The sequence below is a fragment of the Camelus ferus genome, chromosome 36, assembly GCF_009834535.1.
Source record: "Camelus ferus isolate YT-003-E chromosome 36, BCGSAC_Cfer_1.0, whole genome shotgun sequence".
Taxonomy (NCBI): Eukaryota; Metazoa; Chordata; class Mammalia; order Artiodactyla; family Camelidae; genus Camelus; species Camelus ferus.
In genome coordinates this window covers 19485928-19501662 of record NC_045731.1, presented here as the reverse complement: position 1 = coordinate 19501662, position 15735 = coordinate 19485928, and the positions used below count along the sequence as shown (strand labels likewise).

Here is a 15735-nt window from a genome sequence, read left to right as displayed (position 1 = left end):
GTGGTCATCAAGTGCGTCTTCTAAGGGACCAGAGGGACACGGCAGTGAGCCCAGTCACAGCCGCCCTTGCACGGGGAAGCCCTGGAGAGCGATCTGCCCTTCTTCTGCAGTGACTCAAGGTAGAAACAGAAGACTATGCTTTCATCTTACTGAGCGGAGCAGTGGCGTGGGGGCGAGGATGCACAGGGCACCAAGGGGGACCACGTGCAGGTGCCCAGCTGGGCGACGACGGGCCGCACCCGGGGCAGGCCACGCAGGCTGGTCCTCAGAAAGTTTGGGGCCCACCGGCCCACGGGGTGACCTGCAGGACAGAAGGGAGGGCTGGGTTGGATGACAGACAAAAGCGCCAACACCGACAAGAGCCGAAACCCAACGCAGCAGCCGTCGGCACAGGGCAACCTCCCCTCCACAGGGTGCCCAGAGAGTAACACAGTGCCACACGCTCCGCCCAGCCCTCTGGTGTCTGCCTGAAGCCTGGGCCACACAGTGTGACACGGGGTACGACCCTGATGCAGCACGTCACCGCCGCCGCTGATTCCAAGTGGAGGAAGCCAATGGTCCTCCTGCCCGAGAGGCTGCACATAGAGCTTCCAGCACACGGGCAAACTAGCGCCTTCCCAACAGCCAGCCGCTTTAGGCGGGACGGCCTTCCCCGCCACCTTCTCTAGCTCCACGCAATCTTGCCGTGCGCGGACCAGGAACATGGACACGGGACGGACGTGAAGAGCTCATTCTCCACACGAGCAAGCAGAGCTGCACCAGGGTCACCGTTCTGCCTGCAGGGCTCTGCCTGCAAGGCTCTGCCTGCAGGACTCTGCCTGCAGGACCCTAACATGCCCTCTCTGACCTTCAACACAAAGGGCCCTCCTCCTCCACGCAGGGGCTGCCCCTGGGCACAAAGAGCACTGGGGAGCTGGGCATCACGGACTCCTGCAGCGGAGCTGGCCAAGGGCTCCCGAGGGGACAAGGCTGTCCCCAGAAGGGACTCAGGCTCCGCTACAATCATCCCTATCCTCAGGGTCGTCTGGATTTTACGTTCGCTACAGAACGCACCCTACATGCGTGGTACGGGAGAGTGACGTGGGGAGTCTCAACCCCACACCTGACACCAAAGGGACTGTACCAGCTCGTGCGCAAAACCCCACGGTGTGCCATGAAACTGACGAGCAGCTCTGACAGCTTCCAGGGCAGGCCCGACCCGGCGCAGGGTGGGGGACAAACACAACGTACGCACTCTGGTGCGCGTCTGAATTCCCCCGCAAGGAAGGAGGCATTTTCATGGCAGGCTCTTTCCCTTCCAGCCTCTATTCCCTTCTACAAACGCACCATCTCCGAGAGCCAGGCTTTTCTGCCCAGAGTACAACTGGAGGCAGCGGCCAAGACACACTTACCCCCCGAGAAAAGACAGTGTCGGGCTGTGACGTTTACCAAACCCAGGAAGACTCCAAGTTGCACAAAGCACACCGTACAAAGCTGGAGGGAGGTCTTTGCCCCTTTTCCAGTTACCAGGATCTGAATGGACATTCTAAACAGGAGAATCACCTGGACAGAGCCGGGAAACCAGTCAAAAGAACGACGACACAGAAACCCGTCTAAGTGACCCAGGAGCAACCCCAGGTGCAGGAGGTCAGGAAGGAGTCAGCCGAGCCATGAGAAGTCAGTGTGGAGCGAGGGCTCAAACTCCTCACGCTGTTTCGAGAAACCCACAGTCAAAGTCTGCGGGCCCCGGCTCCTAAGCACTCCCTCAGGGCTCATGAAGGCACCAGCCAAGGCGACGTGCTCCCGGGAGAAGCAGCCGACTGGCTCCTGGGCAAGAGTTTTGAGTCTGAAAAAAGCAGCGACATGCCACGCCAGACCCGTCACAGGACACACAGTCTGCAGACGAGGCCAGGAACGGCTGCCGGGAGAACGGGAATATCACCTTTCCCAGGACGAGGCCCAACAGAGCATGACCACCCAACTTCCCTGGGCCTCGGGGGCCGCCGCAGGTGGGCGGGCGCTGCCAGGCCACACCGGAGCCGCGCCAGGTCCCGCGTCGCCTAAAAACCACAGAAAAGGACGGAGGATTAGGCTTTCCTGCGCAGACACTGTTGAAGCGAAACAAAACCTTTCCGCCTTCCTTCCTTCCTTCCTTCCCCGTATCTCACTCGTTTCTTGGAGGAACTGGATACTGACCCCAGGAACTCCTGCATGCGAAGCCCGCATTCTCTCTACTGCTGAGCTACATATACCCTTCCCCCCACCCAGAGCACACTAGTTTCTAGCACAGAGAACAAGAAATGCCAGCCACGTTCCCTAACTTACCCAGTGTTTAATAAGCTCCGTGTGCTCCACTTACAGAGGTCAGTGTTTTATGATCCGTCAGCTCCTGCGGAGCCAATTCTTCAGTCTCAGTAGCGTACTCCGGTTTTGTAATTTCGGGCTTAGTCGCCCCTTCCTAGGAACACAAAACAAGATAAATCAGGAACCGAACTTCAGATCATGTGCATACGCTTAGTCATTCAGGTAGACAACAGTTATTTGCCGAAGCTATCAGAACATAAGCCCTATCCTGGGAGAAGCTGGCGGTACAAATAAAAGGCAGATTCTCCTCTCTGTTCTGCCAGAGGCACAGGATCCATGAAAACAAATCAGCACAGAAAAGTTTCAACAGCTTTTCAACTGAGGTGAACGGGAACAGTAACGCCACAAAGCACAGGAGAGTCCGCTGTACGTGGATAGCTCAGGGAATGCTGGGAAGACAGCACTGTTTCGTAAAAGAGAGATCCAGCGCAGAGGGGGGATGTGGAGTGGCTTTGGGGAAGGGCAGCCTGAGTAAAAAGAGCAGGTGGGAAACAGCGTAAGGCACTAAAGAATCTAGACCATTGTTACTGGCGGTGGAATGGGAAGAAAAACATGCTGCCTTGAAAATGAATCATCACTTAATTAATTTCAAGTGAGGACGGCTAAAACAAGAACCAACGCCAAGATACACCTAACTGTCCCAGGGATGAATTTCTTTTCACTATCTTCTAATGAACTGTAAGGGAAAGACCCTGAAAAATAGAATGCCCTTACAGACACTGGCTTCATTAGGTGAGTCTGGAAAATGAACAGCAGTGCATTATACAGTCCTACGGCATTAAGCACAGAATCACATCCTAAATTGTAAGTTAAAAAAGTAAGTCAAAAATTCTCATCAGCAGATGCATCCCTGAAAATGCAAAGTCATACCAACCCCCGGTTTATGTCTCAGAATCCCCTTGTCCTTATATAGTCACACAAGGACATTAACAACAAGAGACTTTACCTCATCCCAGGAAGATTCTCTTCCTCTCCCTTCCGTAAAGTGGCGCAATGACACACCATTTGTAAAATGTAGTTACAGGTACATTAATGAGAATATACACGAATGTATATTTAAACCACCATGTGCGTCTATCTCCGTTCGTGGATGTATCAAAACAAAAGTGGCAGAAAAGACTTTCAAAGAGTTAGAGCATTTTCTGAAAAAAAAGCTTAAGTCACGGTTGGGATATATTTCAAAACAAGTAGTAAAAGTAAAACACGTAATAAGGATGGATATGGAAGTTGGGTTTGCGCACTATGTATTTCTAACATTTCAAGTTTGCTCTTGTTTTGTTTTTCATTTTCTTCTCTTTTTAAATGGAGGTACGCGGGAATGAGCACACGGATTTCGGCATGCTAACAGCATTCTATTTACCACTAACCTATGTAATTCCCCGAGTCAACTAGCTTCTCGGCATAGATAAGAATAAAAATACAAAACACTCTAGTCACGGTTCACTGCCTTACAAAACATGTTAGTTTGCTGAAGCGCAAAAGATCTTTGAGGCCTTCTTCCCCGTAATCACACTAAGTCTCACATCAGACCGAGGGGGAGACAGGTCTCAGGACCGTTGAAGGAAGAGACCACAGGCCCCGGGTTCGGGTGTGTCTTCCATAACCGATCATCGGCTGTGGAAGGTCAGGGCTCCTCTCGCTGCAGAGACAGGGGCGGATTGTCCTCCAGGGAGCCCAGAACGTGGTGTCTGCTGAAGTCCCGTGTGCAGAACCGACACGTCAGCCCTCCGTCCGAGGACCCTCTTTTCCTCTACAACAGACACCTCCCTCCCCAGGGCAGGACGGGGAAGACGCGGTCCATCAAGTGCGTCTTTTAAGGGACCAGAGGTACACGGCAGTGAGCCCAGTCACAGCCGCCCGTGCACGGGGAAGAACCGGGAGAGCGATCTGCCCTTCTTCTGCAGTGACTCAAGGAAGAAACACAGGACTATTCTTTCCTCTTACTGAGCGGAGCAGCTGGCCGTGGGGGGAGAGGTTGCACAGGGCACCAAGGGGGACCAGGTGCAGGTGCCAAGGTGGGCGACGACAGGCCGCAGCCGGGGCAGGCCACGCAGGCTGGTCCTCGGAAAGTTTGGGGCCCTCCGGCCCACAGGGTGAACTGCAGGACAGAAGGGAGGGCTGGGTTGGATGACAGACCAAAGCGCCAACACCGACAAGAGTCGAAACCCAACACAGCAGCCTTCGGCACCGGGCACCCTCCCCTCCACCGAGTGCCCAGAGAGTAGGACAGTGCCACATGCTCCGCCCAGCCCTCTGGGGTCTGCCTGCAGCCTGGGCCGCACAGGGGGACACGGGGATACGACCCTGATGCCGCACGTCACCGCCGCCGCTGTCTCCAATTGGAGGAAGCCAAGGGTCCTCCTGCCCGAGAGGCTGCACAAAGAGCTTCCAGCCCACGGGCAAACTAGCACCTTCCCAAAAGCCAGCCGATCTGGGAGGGATGGCCCTCCCCGACACCTTCCCCAGCTCCACGCAAGCTTGCCCGCCGCGGACCAGGAACACGGACACGGGATGGACGTGAAGAGCTCATTTTCCACACGAGCAAGCAGAGACGCATCAGGGACAACGCTCAGCCTGCAAGGCTCTGCCTGCAGGGCTTTGCCTGCAGGGCTCTGCCTGCAGGACCCTACCATGCCCTTTCTGCCCCCTCCTCAAAAATGGCCCTCCTCCTCCACGCAGGGGCTGCCCCTGGGCGCAAAGAGCGCTGGGGAGCTGGGAAACCCGGAGTCCTGCGGCGGAGCTTGCCAAGGGATCCCGAGGGGATAAGGCTGTCCTCAGAAGGGACTCAGGCTCCGCTACAATCATCCCTATCCTCAGGGACGTCTGGAATTTACGTTCGCTACGGAACGCACCCTACATGCCTGCTACGGGACAGTGACGTGGGGAGTCTCAACCCCACACATGACACCAAAGGGTCTGTACAACCTCGTGTGCAAAACCCCACGGTGTGCCATGAGACCGACGAGCAGCTCTGACAGCTTCCAGGGCAGGCCCGACCCGGCGCAGGGTGGGGGACAAACACAACGTACGCACTCTGGTTCACATCGGAATTCCCCCGCAGGGAAGGAGGCATTTTCACGGCGGTCTCTTTCCCTTCCAGCCTCTATTCCCTACTACAAACGCACCATCACCGAGAGCCAGGCTCTTCTGCCCAGAGTACAACTGGAGGCAGCGGCCAAGACACAATAACCTCCCGAGAAAAGACAGTGACGGGCTGTGACGTTTACCACACCCAGGAAGACTCCAATTTGCACAAAGCACACCGTACAAAGCTGCAGGTAGGGCTTTGCCCCTTTTCCAGTTACCAGGAACTGAATGGACATTCTAAACAGGAGAATCACCTGTCCTGAGCCAGGAAACCAGTCAAAAGAACGACGACACAGAAACCCGTCTAAGTGACCCAGGAGCAAACCCAGGTGCAGGAGGTCAGGAAGGAGTCAGCCGAGCCAGGAGAAGTCAATGTGGAGCGAGGGCTCACCCTCCTCACGCTGTTTCGAGAAACCCACTGCCAATGTCTGTGGGCCCCGGCTCCTTAGCACTCCATCATGGCTCCTGCAGGCACAAGCCAAGGCGACGGGCTCCCGGGAGAAGCAGCCCACTGGCTCCTGGGCAAGAGTTTTGAGTCTGAATAAGGCAGCGACACGCCACGCCAGACCCGTCACAGGACACACAGTCTGCAGACGAGTCCAGGAACGGTTGCCAGGAGAACGGAACGATTACAATTCCCAGGACGAGGCCCAACAGAGCATGACCACCCCACTTCCCTGGGCCTCCGGGGCCGCCGCAGGTGGGCGGGCGCTGCCGGGGCACACCGGAGCCGCACCAGCTCCCGCGTCGGCTAAAAACCACAGAAAAGGATGGAGGAATATGTTTTCCTTCGAAGACACTGCTGAAGCGAAACAAAACCTTTCCGCCTTCCTTCCTTCCTTCCTTCCGGGTATCACACTCGTTCCTTGGAGGAACTGTATACTGACCCCAGGAACTCCTGCATGCTAAGCAAGCATTCTCTCTACTGCTGAGCTACATATACCCTTCCCCCCAGAGCACACTAGTTTCTAGGCACAGAGACCAAGAATTGCCAGCCACGTTCACTAACTTACCCAGTGTCTAATAAGCTCCGTGTGCTCCACCAACAGAGGTCAGTGTTTTATGATCCGTCAGCTCCTGCGGAGCCACTTCTACAGTCCCAGTAGCGTACCCCGGTTTTGTAATTTTTTGCTTAGTCGCCCCTTTCTAGGAACAAAAAACAAGATATATCAGGAACCGAACTTCAGACAATGTGCCTACGCTTAGTCAGTCAGGTAGACAACAGTTATTTACCGAAGCTATCAGAACATAAGCCCTATCCTGGGAGAAGCTGGCGGTACCAATAAAAGGCAGATACCCCTCTCTGTTCTGCCAGAGGCACAGGATCCATGAAAACAAATCAGCACAGAAAAGTTTCAAAAGCTCTACAACTGAGGTGAACGGGTACAGTAACACCACAAAGCACAGGAGAGTTCGCTGAATGTGGATAGCTCAGGGAATGCTGGGAAGACCGCACTGTTTCATAAAAGAGAGATCCAGCGCAGAGGGGGGATGTGGAGGGGCTTTGGGGAAGGGCAGCCTGAGTAAAAGGAGCAGGTGGGAAACAGCGTAAGGCATTAAAGAAACTAGAACACTGTTACTGGCGGTGGAATGGGAAGACAAAACATGCTGCCTTGAAAATGATACATAACTTAATTAATTTCAAGTGAGGACGGCTAAAACAAGAACCAACAGCAAGATGCACCTAAATTTCCCAGGGATGAATTTCTTTTCAATATCCTCTAATGAACTGTAAGGGAAATACCCTGAAACAAGAATGCCCATACAGACACTGGCTTCACTAGGTGAGTCTGGAAAATGAACACAAGTGCATTATCCAGTCCTACGGCATTAAGCACAGAATCACATCCTAAACTGTAAGTTAAAAGCATAAGTCAAAAATTCTCATAAGCAGATGCAAACCTGAAGATGCACACTCACACCAACCCCCGGTATATGTCTCAGAATCCCCTGGTACTTATATAGTCACACAAGGACATTAACAACAAGAAACTGTACCTCATCCCAGGAAGATTCTCTTCCTCTATATACTGTAAAGTGGCGCACTGACACACCATCTGTAAAATGTAATTACAGGTACATTAATGAGAATATTCACGAATGTATATTAATACCACCATGTGCTTCTATCTCCGTTCGTGGATGTGTCAAAACAAAAGTGGCAGAAAAGACTTTCAAAGAGTTAGAGCATTTTCTGAAAAAAATGCTTAAGTCACGGTTGGGATATATTTCAAACCAAGTAGTAAGAGGAAAACACGTAAAAAGAATGGATATGGAAGTTGGGTTTGCGCACTATGTATTTCTAACATTTGAAGTTTGCTCTTGTTTTTTTTTTTTTTGTTTTCTTCTGTATTTAAATGGAGGTACCGGGAATGAGCACACGGAATTCGGCATGCTAAGCAAGCATTCTATTTACCACTAACCGATGTCCTTCCCCAAGTCAACTAGCTTCTCGGCATAGATAAAATAATGTACAAAACCCACTTTCACGGTTCACTGCCTTACAAATCATGTTAGTTTGCTGAAGAGCAAAAGAACTTTGAGGCCTTCTTCCCCGTATCACACTGAATCTCACATCAGACCAAGTGGGAGACAGGTCACAGGAACCTTGACTGAAGAGACCACAGGCCCCGGGTTCGGGTGTGTCTCCCATAACAGATCATCGGCTGTGGAAGTTCAGGGATCCGCCCGCTGCAGACAGTGACAGGGGCGGGCTTGTCTTCCAGGGAGCCCGTAACGTGGTGTCTGTTGAAGGCCCGTGTGCAGAACCGACATATCTGCCCTCCGTCCGAGGACCATCTTTCCCTCTAAAACAGACACTTCCCTCCCCAGGGCAGGACGGGGAAGACGCGGTCCCTCAAGTGCGTCTTCTAAGGGACCAGAGGGACACGGCCGTGAGCCCAGTCACAGCCGCCCGTTCACGGGGTAGCCCCGGAGAGCGATCTGCCCTTCTTCTGCAGTGACTCAAGGAAGAAACAGAGAACTATGCTTTCCTCTTACCGAGCGGAGCAGCTGGCCGTGGGGGGCGAGGTTGCACAGTTCTCCAAGGGGGACCAGGTGCAGGTGCCCAGCTGGGCGACGAAATGCCGCAACAAGTGCAGGCCACGCAGGCTTGTCCTCGGAAAGGTTGGGGCCCTCCGGCCCACGGGGTGACCTGCAGGACAGAAGGGAGGCCTGGGTAGGAAGACAGAAAAAAGCGCCATCACCAACAGGAGCCGAAACCCAACCCAGCAGCCGTCGGCACCAGGCACCCTCCCCTCCACCGGGTGCCCAGAGATTAGCACAGTGCCACACGCTCCGCCCAGCCCTCTGGGGTCTGCCTGCAGCCTGGGCCACACAGGGGGAAACGGGGATACGACCCTGATGCCTCACGTCCACGCCGCCGCTGTCTCCAAGTGGAGGAAGCCAAGGGTCCTCCTGCCTGAGAGGCTGCACAAAGAGCTTCCAGCCCACGGGCAAACTAGCGCCTTCCCAATAGCCAGCCGCTCTGGCGGGACGGCCCTCCCCGCCACCTTCCCCAGCTCCAAGCAAGCTTGCCCGGCGCGGACCAGGAACACGGACACGGGACGGACGTGAAGAGCTCATTCTCCACACGAGCAAGCAGAGCCGCACCAGGGACACCGCTCTGCCTGCAGGGCTCTGCCTGCAGGACCCTACCAGTCCCTCTCTGCCCCCTCCTCACAAAGGGCCCTCCTCCTCCACGCAGGGGCTGCCCCTGGGCGCAAAGAACACTGGGGAGCTGTGCATCCCGGAGTCCTGCGGCGGAGCTTGCCAAGGGATCCCGAGGGGATAAGGCTGTCCTCAGAAGGGACTCAGACTCCGCTACAATCATCCCTATCCTCAGGGACGTCTGGATTTTACGTTTGCTACGGACCACACCCTACATGCGTGCTACGGAAGAGTGACGTGGGGAGTCTCAACCCCACACCTGACACCAAAGGGTCCGTACCACCTCGTGCGCAAAATCCCACGGTGTGCCATTAGACCGACGAGCAGCTCTGACAGCTTCCAGGGCAGGCCCGACCAGGCGCAGGGTGGGGGACAAACACAACGTACGCACTCTGGTGCGCATCGGAATTCCCCCAAAGGGAAGGAGGCATTTTCACGGCGGGCTCTTTCCCTTCCAGCCTCTATTCCCTACTACAAACGCACCATCTCCGAGAGCCAGGCTTTTCTGCCCAGAGTACAACTGGAGGCAGCGGCCAAGACACAATAACCTCCCGAGAAAAGTCAGTGACGGGCTGTGACGTTTACCACACCCAGGAAGACTCCAATTTGCACAAAGCACACCGTACAAAGCTGCAGGTAGGGCTTTGCCCCTTTTCCAGTTACCAGGAACTGAATGGACATTCTAAACAGGAGAATCACCTGTCCTGAGCCGGGAAACCAGTCAAAAGAACGACGACACAGAAACCCGTCTAAGTGACCCAGGAGCAACCCCAGGTGCAGGAGGTCAGGAAGGAGTCAGCCGAGCCAGGAGAAGTCAGTGTGGAGCGAGGGCTCACCCTCCTCACGCTGTTTCGAGAAACCCACTGCCAATGTCTGTGGGCCCCGGCTCCTTAGCACTCCATCATGGCTCCTGCAGGCACCAGCCAAGGTGACGGGCTCCCGGGAGAAGCAGCCCACTGGCTCCTGGGCAAGAGTTTTGAGTCTGAATAAGGCAGCGACACGCCACGCCAGACCCGTCACAGGACACACAGTCTGCAGACGAGTCCAGGAACGGTTGCCGGGAGAACGGAACGATTACCATTCCCAGGACGAGGCCCAACAGAGCATGACCACCCCACTTCCCTGGGCCTCCGGGGCCGCCGCAGGTGGGCGGGCGCTGCCGGGCCACACCGGAGCCGCACCAGCTCCCGCGTCGGCTAAAAACCACAGAAAAGGATGGAGGAATAAGTTTTCCTTCGAAGACACTGCTGAAGCGAAACAAAACCTTTCCGCCTTCCTTCCTTCCATTCTTCCGGGTATCACACTCGTTTCTTAGAGGAACTGGATACTGACCCCAGGAACTGCTGCATGCTAAGCCCGCATTCTCTCTACTGCTGAGCTACATATACCCTTCCCCCCAGAGCACACTAGTTTCTAGGCACAGAGAACAAGAAATGCCAGCCACGTTCAATAACTTACTCAGTGTATAATAAGCTCCGTGTGCTCCACCAACAGAGGTCAGTGTTTTATGATCCATCAGCTCCTGCGGAGCCACTTCTTCAGTCCCAGTAGCGTACTCCAGTTTTGGAATTTCGGGCTTAGTCGCCCCTTTCTAGGAACACAAAACAAGATAAATCAGGAACCGAACTTTAGAGCATATGCCTACGCTTAGTCAGTCAGGTAGACAACAATTATTTACCGAAGCTATCAGAACATAAGCCCTATCCTGGGAGAAGCTGGTGGTACCAATAAAAGGCAGATTCTCCTCTCTGTTCTGCCTGAGGCACAGGATCCATGAAAACAAATCAGCACAGAAAAGTTTCAAAAGCTCTACAACTGAGGTGAACGGGTACAGTAACGCCACAAAGCACAGGAGAGTCCGCTGCACGTGGATAGCTCAGGGAATGATGGGAAGAACGCACTGTTTTGTAAAAGAGAGATCCAGCGCAGAGGGGTGATGTGGAGGGGCTTTGGGGAAGGGCAGCCTGAGTAAAATGAGCAGGTGGGAAACAGCGTAAGGCATTAAGGAAACTAGACCACTGTTACTGGTGGTGGAATGGGAAGACAAAACATGCTGCCTTGAAAATGATACATCACTTAATTAATTTCAAGTGAGGATGGCTAAAACAAGAACCAACACCAAGATGCACCTAACTTTCCCAGGGATGAATTTCTTTTCAATATCCTCTAATGAACTCTAAGGGAAAGTCCCTGAAAACTAGAATGACCATACAGACACTGGATTCACTAGGTGAGTCTGGAAAATGAACACAAGTGCATTATCCAGTCCTACGGCATTAAGCACAGAATCACATCCTAAACTGTAAGTTAAAAGCATAAGTCAAAAATTGTCATCAGCAGATGCAAAATTGAAGATGCACACTCACACCAACCCTCGGTTTATGTCTCAGAATCCTCTGGTACTTATATAGTCACACAAGGGCATTAACAACAAGAGACTGTACCTCATCCCAGGAAGATTCTCTTCCTCTCTCTTCTGTAAAGTGGCGCACTGACACACCATCTGTAAAATGTAGTTACAGGTACATTAATGAGAATATTCACGAATGTATATTAAAACCACCATGTGCGTCTATCTCCGTTCGTGGATGTGTCAAAAAAAGTGGCAGTAAAGACTTTGAAAGAGTTAGAGCATTTTCTGAAAAAAATGCTTAAGTCACGTTTGGGATATATTTCAAATCAAGTAGTAAGAGGAAAACACGTAAAAAGAATGGATATGGAAGTTGGGTTTGCGCACTATTTATTTCTAACATTTGAAGTTTGCTCTTGTTATGGTTTTATGTTTTCTTCTGTATTTAAATGGAGGTACCGGGAATGAGCACACGGAATTCGGCATGCTAAGCAAGCATTCTATTTACCACTAACCTATGTCCTTCCCCGAGTCAACTAGCTTCTCGGCATAGATAAAATAATGTACAAAACACTCTTTCACGGTTCACTGCCTTACAAAACATGTTAGTTTGCTGAAGCACAAAAAAACTTTGAGGCCTTCTTCCCCGTATCACACTAAGTCTCACATCAGACCAAGTGGGAGACAGGTCACAGGGCCCTTGACTGAAGAGACCACAGGCCACGGGTTCGGGTGTGTATCCCATAACCAAACATCGGCTGTGGAAGTTCAGGGCTCCACTCGCTGCAGACAGTGACAGGGGCGGGCTTGTCTTCCAGGGAGCCCGGAACGTGGTGTCTCTTGAAGGCCCGTGTGCAGAAACGACACATCTGCCCTCCGTCCGAGGACCATCTTTCCCTCTACAACAGACACCTCCCTCCCCAGGGCAGGACGGGGAAGACGTGGTCCATCAAGTGCGTCTTCTAAGGGACCAGAGGGACACGGCAGTGAGCCCACTCACACCCGCCCATGCACGGGTAAGCCCCGGTGAGCAATCTGCCCTTCTTCTGCAGTGACTCAAGGAAGAAACAGAGGACTATGCTTTCCTCTTACCGAGCGGAGCAGCTGGCCGTGGGGGGCGAGGTTGCACAGGGCACCAAGGGGGACCAGGTGCAGGTGCCCAGCTGGGCGACGACGGGCCACACCCGGGGCAGGCCACGCAGGCTGGTCCTCGGAAAGGTTGGGGCCCTCCGGCCCACGGGGTGACCTGCAGGACAGAAGGGATGGCTGGGTTGGATGACAGACAAAAGCGCCAACACCGTCAAGAGCCGAAACCCAACGCAGCAGCGGTCGGCACCGGGCAACCTCCACTCCACCGGGTTCCCAGAGAGAAGCACGGTGCCACACGCTCTGCCCAGCCCTCTGGGTCCTTCCTGCAGCCTGGGCCGCACACGGGGACACGGGGATACGACCCTGACGCCGTACGTCGCCGCCGACGCTCTCTCCTAGTGGAGGAAGCCAAGGGTCCTCCTGCCCGAGAGGCTGCACACAGAGCTTAGAGCACACGGGCAAACTTGCGCCATCCCAACAGCCAGCCGCTCTGGGCGGGACGGCCCTCCCCGCCACCTTCCCCAGCTCCACGCAAGCTTGCCCGGCGCGGACCAGGAACACGGACACGGGACGGACGTGAAGAGCTCATTCTCCACAAGAGCAAGCAGAGCCTCACCAGGGTCACCGCTCTGCCTGCAGGGCTCTTCCTGCAGGACCCTGCCAGGCCCTCTCTGCCCCCTCCTCAAAAAGGGCCCTCCTCCTCAACGCAGGGGCTGCCCCTGGGCGCAAATAGCCCTGGGGAGCTGGGCAACCCGGAGTCCTGCGGCGGAGCTGGCCAAGGGCTCCCGAGGGGACAAGGCTGTCCCCAGAAAGGACTCAGGCTCCGCTACAATCATCCCTATCCTCAGGGTCGTCTGGATTTTACGTTCGCTAGGGAACGCACCCTACATGCGTGCTAAGGGATAGTGACGTGGGGAGTGTCAACCCCACACCTGACACCAAAGGGACTGTACCAGCACGTGCGCAAAACCCCACCGTGTGCCATGAGACCGACGAGCAGCTCTGACAGCTTCCAGGGCAGGCCCAACCCGGCGCAGGGTGGGGGAAAAACACAACGTACGCACTCTGGTGCGCATCAGAATTCCCCCGCAGGGAAGGAGGCATTTTCACGGCGGGCTCTTTCCCTTCCAGCCTCTATTCGCTACTACAAACGCACCATCTCCGAGAGCCAGGCTTTTCTGCCCAGAGTACAACTGGAGGCAGTGGCCAAGTCACACTTACCTCCCGAGAAAAGACAGTGTCCGGCTGTGACGTTTACCACACCCAGGAAGAATCCAAGTTTGCACAAAGCACACCGTACAAGCTGGAGGGAGGGCTTTGCCCCTTTTCCAGTTACCAGGATCTGAATGGACATTCTAAACAGGAGAATCACCTGGCCTGAGCCGGGAAACCAGTCAAAAGAACGACGACACAGATTCCAACTCAGTGACCCAGGAGCAACCTCAGGTTCAGGAGGTCAGGAAGGAGTCAGCCGAGCCAGTAGAAGTCAGTGTGGAGTGAGGGCTCACCCTCCTCACGCTGTTTCGAGAATCCCACAGTCAAAGTCTGCGGGCCCCGGGTCCTAAGCACTCCCTCATGTCTCCTGCAGGCATCAGCCAAGGCGACGGTCTCCCGGGAGAAGCAGCCCACTGGCTCCTGGGAAAGAGATTTCAGTATGAAAAAGGCAGCGACACACCACGCCAGACCCGTCACAGAACACACAGTCTGCAGACGAGGCCAGGAACGGCTGCCGGGGGAACGGGAAGATCACCTTTCCCAGGACGAGGCCCAACAGAGCATGACCACCCCACTTCTCTGAGCCTCCGGGGCCGCCGAAGATGGGCGGGTGCTGCCGGGCCACACCGGAGCCGCGCCAGGTCCCGCGTCGGCTAAAAACCACAGAAAGGATGGAGGATTAGGATTTCCTGCGAACACTGCTGAAGCGAAACAAAAGCTTTGCGCCTTCCTTCCTTCCTTCCTTCGGGTTTCACACTCGTTTCTAGGAGGAACTGGATACTGACCCAGGAACTCTGCATGCTAGCCAGCATTGTCTCTACTGCTGAACTACATATACCCTTCCCCACAGAGCACACGAGTTTCTAGGCACAGAGAACAGAAATGCCAGCCACGTTCACTAACTTACCTAGTGTATAATAAGCTCCGTGTGCTCCACCAACAGAGGTCAGTGTTTATGATCCGTCAGCTCTGCGGAGCCTTCTACAGTCCCAGTAGCGTACTCCAGTTTGTAATTTCGGGCTTAGTCGCCCCTTTCTAGGAACACAAAACAAGATAAATCAGGAACCGAAATTCAGATCATTTGCCTACGCTTAGTCAGTCAGGTAGACAACAGTTATTTTCCCGAAGATATCAGAACATATGCCCTATCCTGGGAGAAGCTGGCGGTACAAATAAAAGGCAGATTCTCCTCTCTGTTCTGCCAGAGGCACAGGTTCCATGAAAACAAATCAGCACAGAAAAGTTTCAACAGCTCTACAACTGAGGTGAACGGGTACAGTAATGCCACAAAGCACAGGAGAGTCCGCTGCACGTGGATAGCTCAGGGAATGCTGGGAAGACCGCACTGTTTTGGAAAAGAGAGATACACGGCAGAGGGGGGATGTGGAGGGGCTTTGGGGAAGGGTTACTGAGTAAAAGGAGCAGGCATGGAGGGAACAGCATAAGCATTAAGGAACTAGACCACTGTTTACTGGCGGTGGAATGGGAAGACAAAACATGCTGCCTTGAAAGAAACATCACTTAATTAATTTCAAGTGAGGACGGCTAAAACAAGAACCAACAGCAAGATGCACCTAACTTCCCAGGGATGAATTCTTTTCAAAATCCTCTAATGAAAAGTAAGGGAAGTCCCTGAAAAAAGAATGCCCATACAGACACTGCTTCTCTAGGTGAGTCTGGAAAATGAACACAAGTGCATTATCCAGTCCTACTGCATTAAGCACAGAATCAAATCCTAACTGTAAGTTAAAAGCATAAGTCAAAATTCTAATCACAGATGCAACGTGAATGCACACTCACACCAACCCAGGTTTATGTCTCAGATCCCCTGGTACATATATAGTCACACAAGGACATTAACAACAAGAGACTGTTAACTCATCCCAGAAGATTCTCTTCCTCTCTCTTCTAAAGGGCGCACGACACACCATATGTAAAATGTAGTTACAGGTACATTAATGAGAATATCCACGACTGTATAT

At 53.7% G+C, this 15735-nt stretch overlaps 1 long non-coding RNA gene across 1 annotated transcript in view; it reads right to left on the bottom strand.

Annotated features, from left to right (window-relative positions):
- The window catches only part of LOC116661764, a 27309-nt gene extending 13379 nt beyond the window's left edge, over positions 1-13930 (bottom strand). Inside the window, exons 1-2 of the long non-coding RNA XR_004317726.1 lie at positions 13911-13930; positions 4288-4441 (exon numbers count right to left, since the gene is read on the bottom strand). This is a non-coding gene — a long non-coding RNA (uncharacterized LOC116661764). The remainder of the gene's footprint in view (positions 1-4287; positions 4442-13910) is intronic.
- Between the last annotated feature and the right edge of the window lie 1805 nt (positions 13931-15735).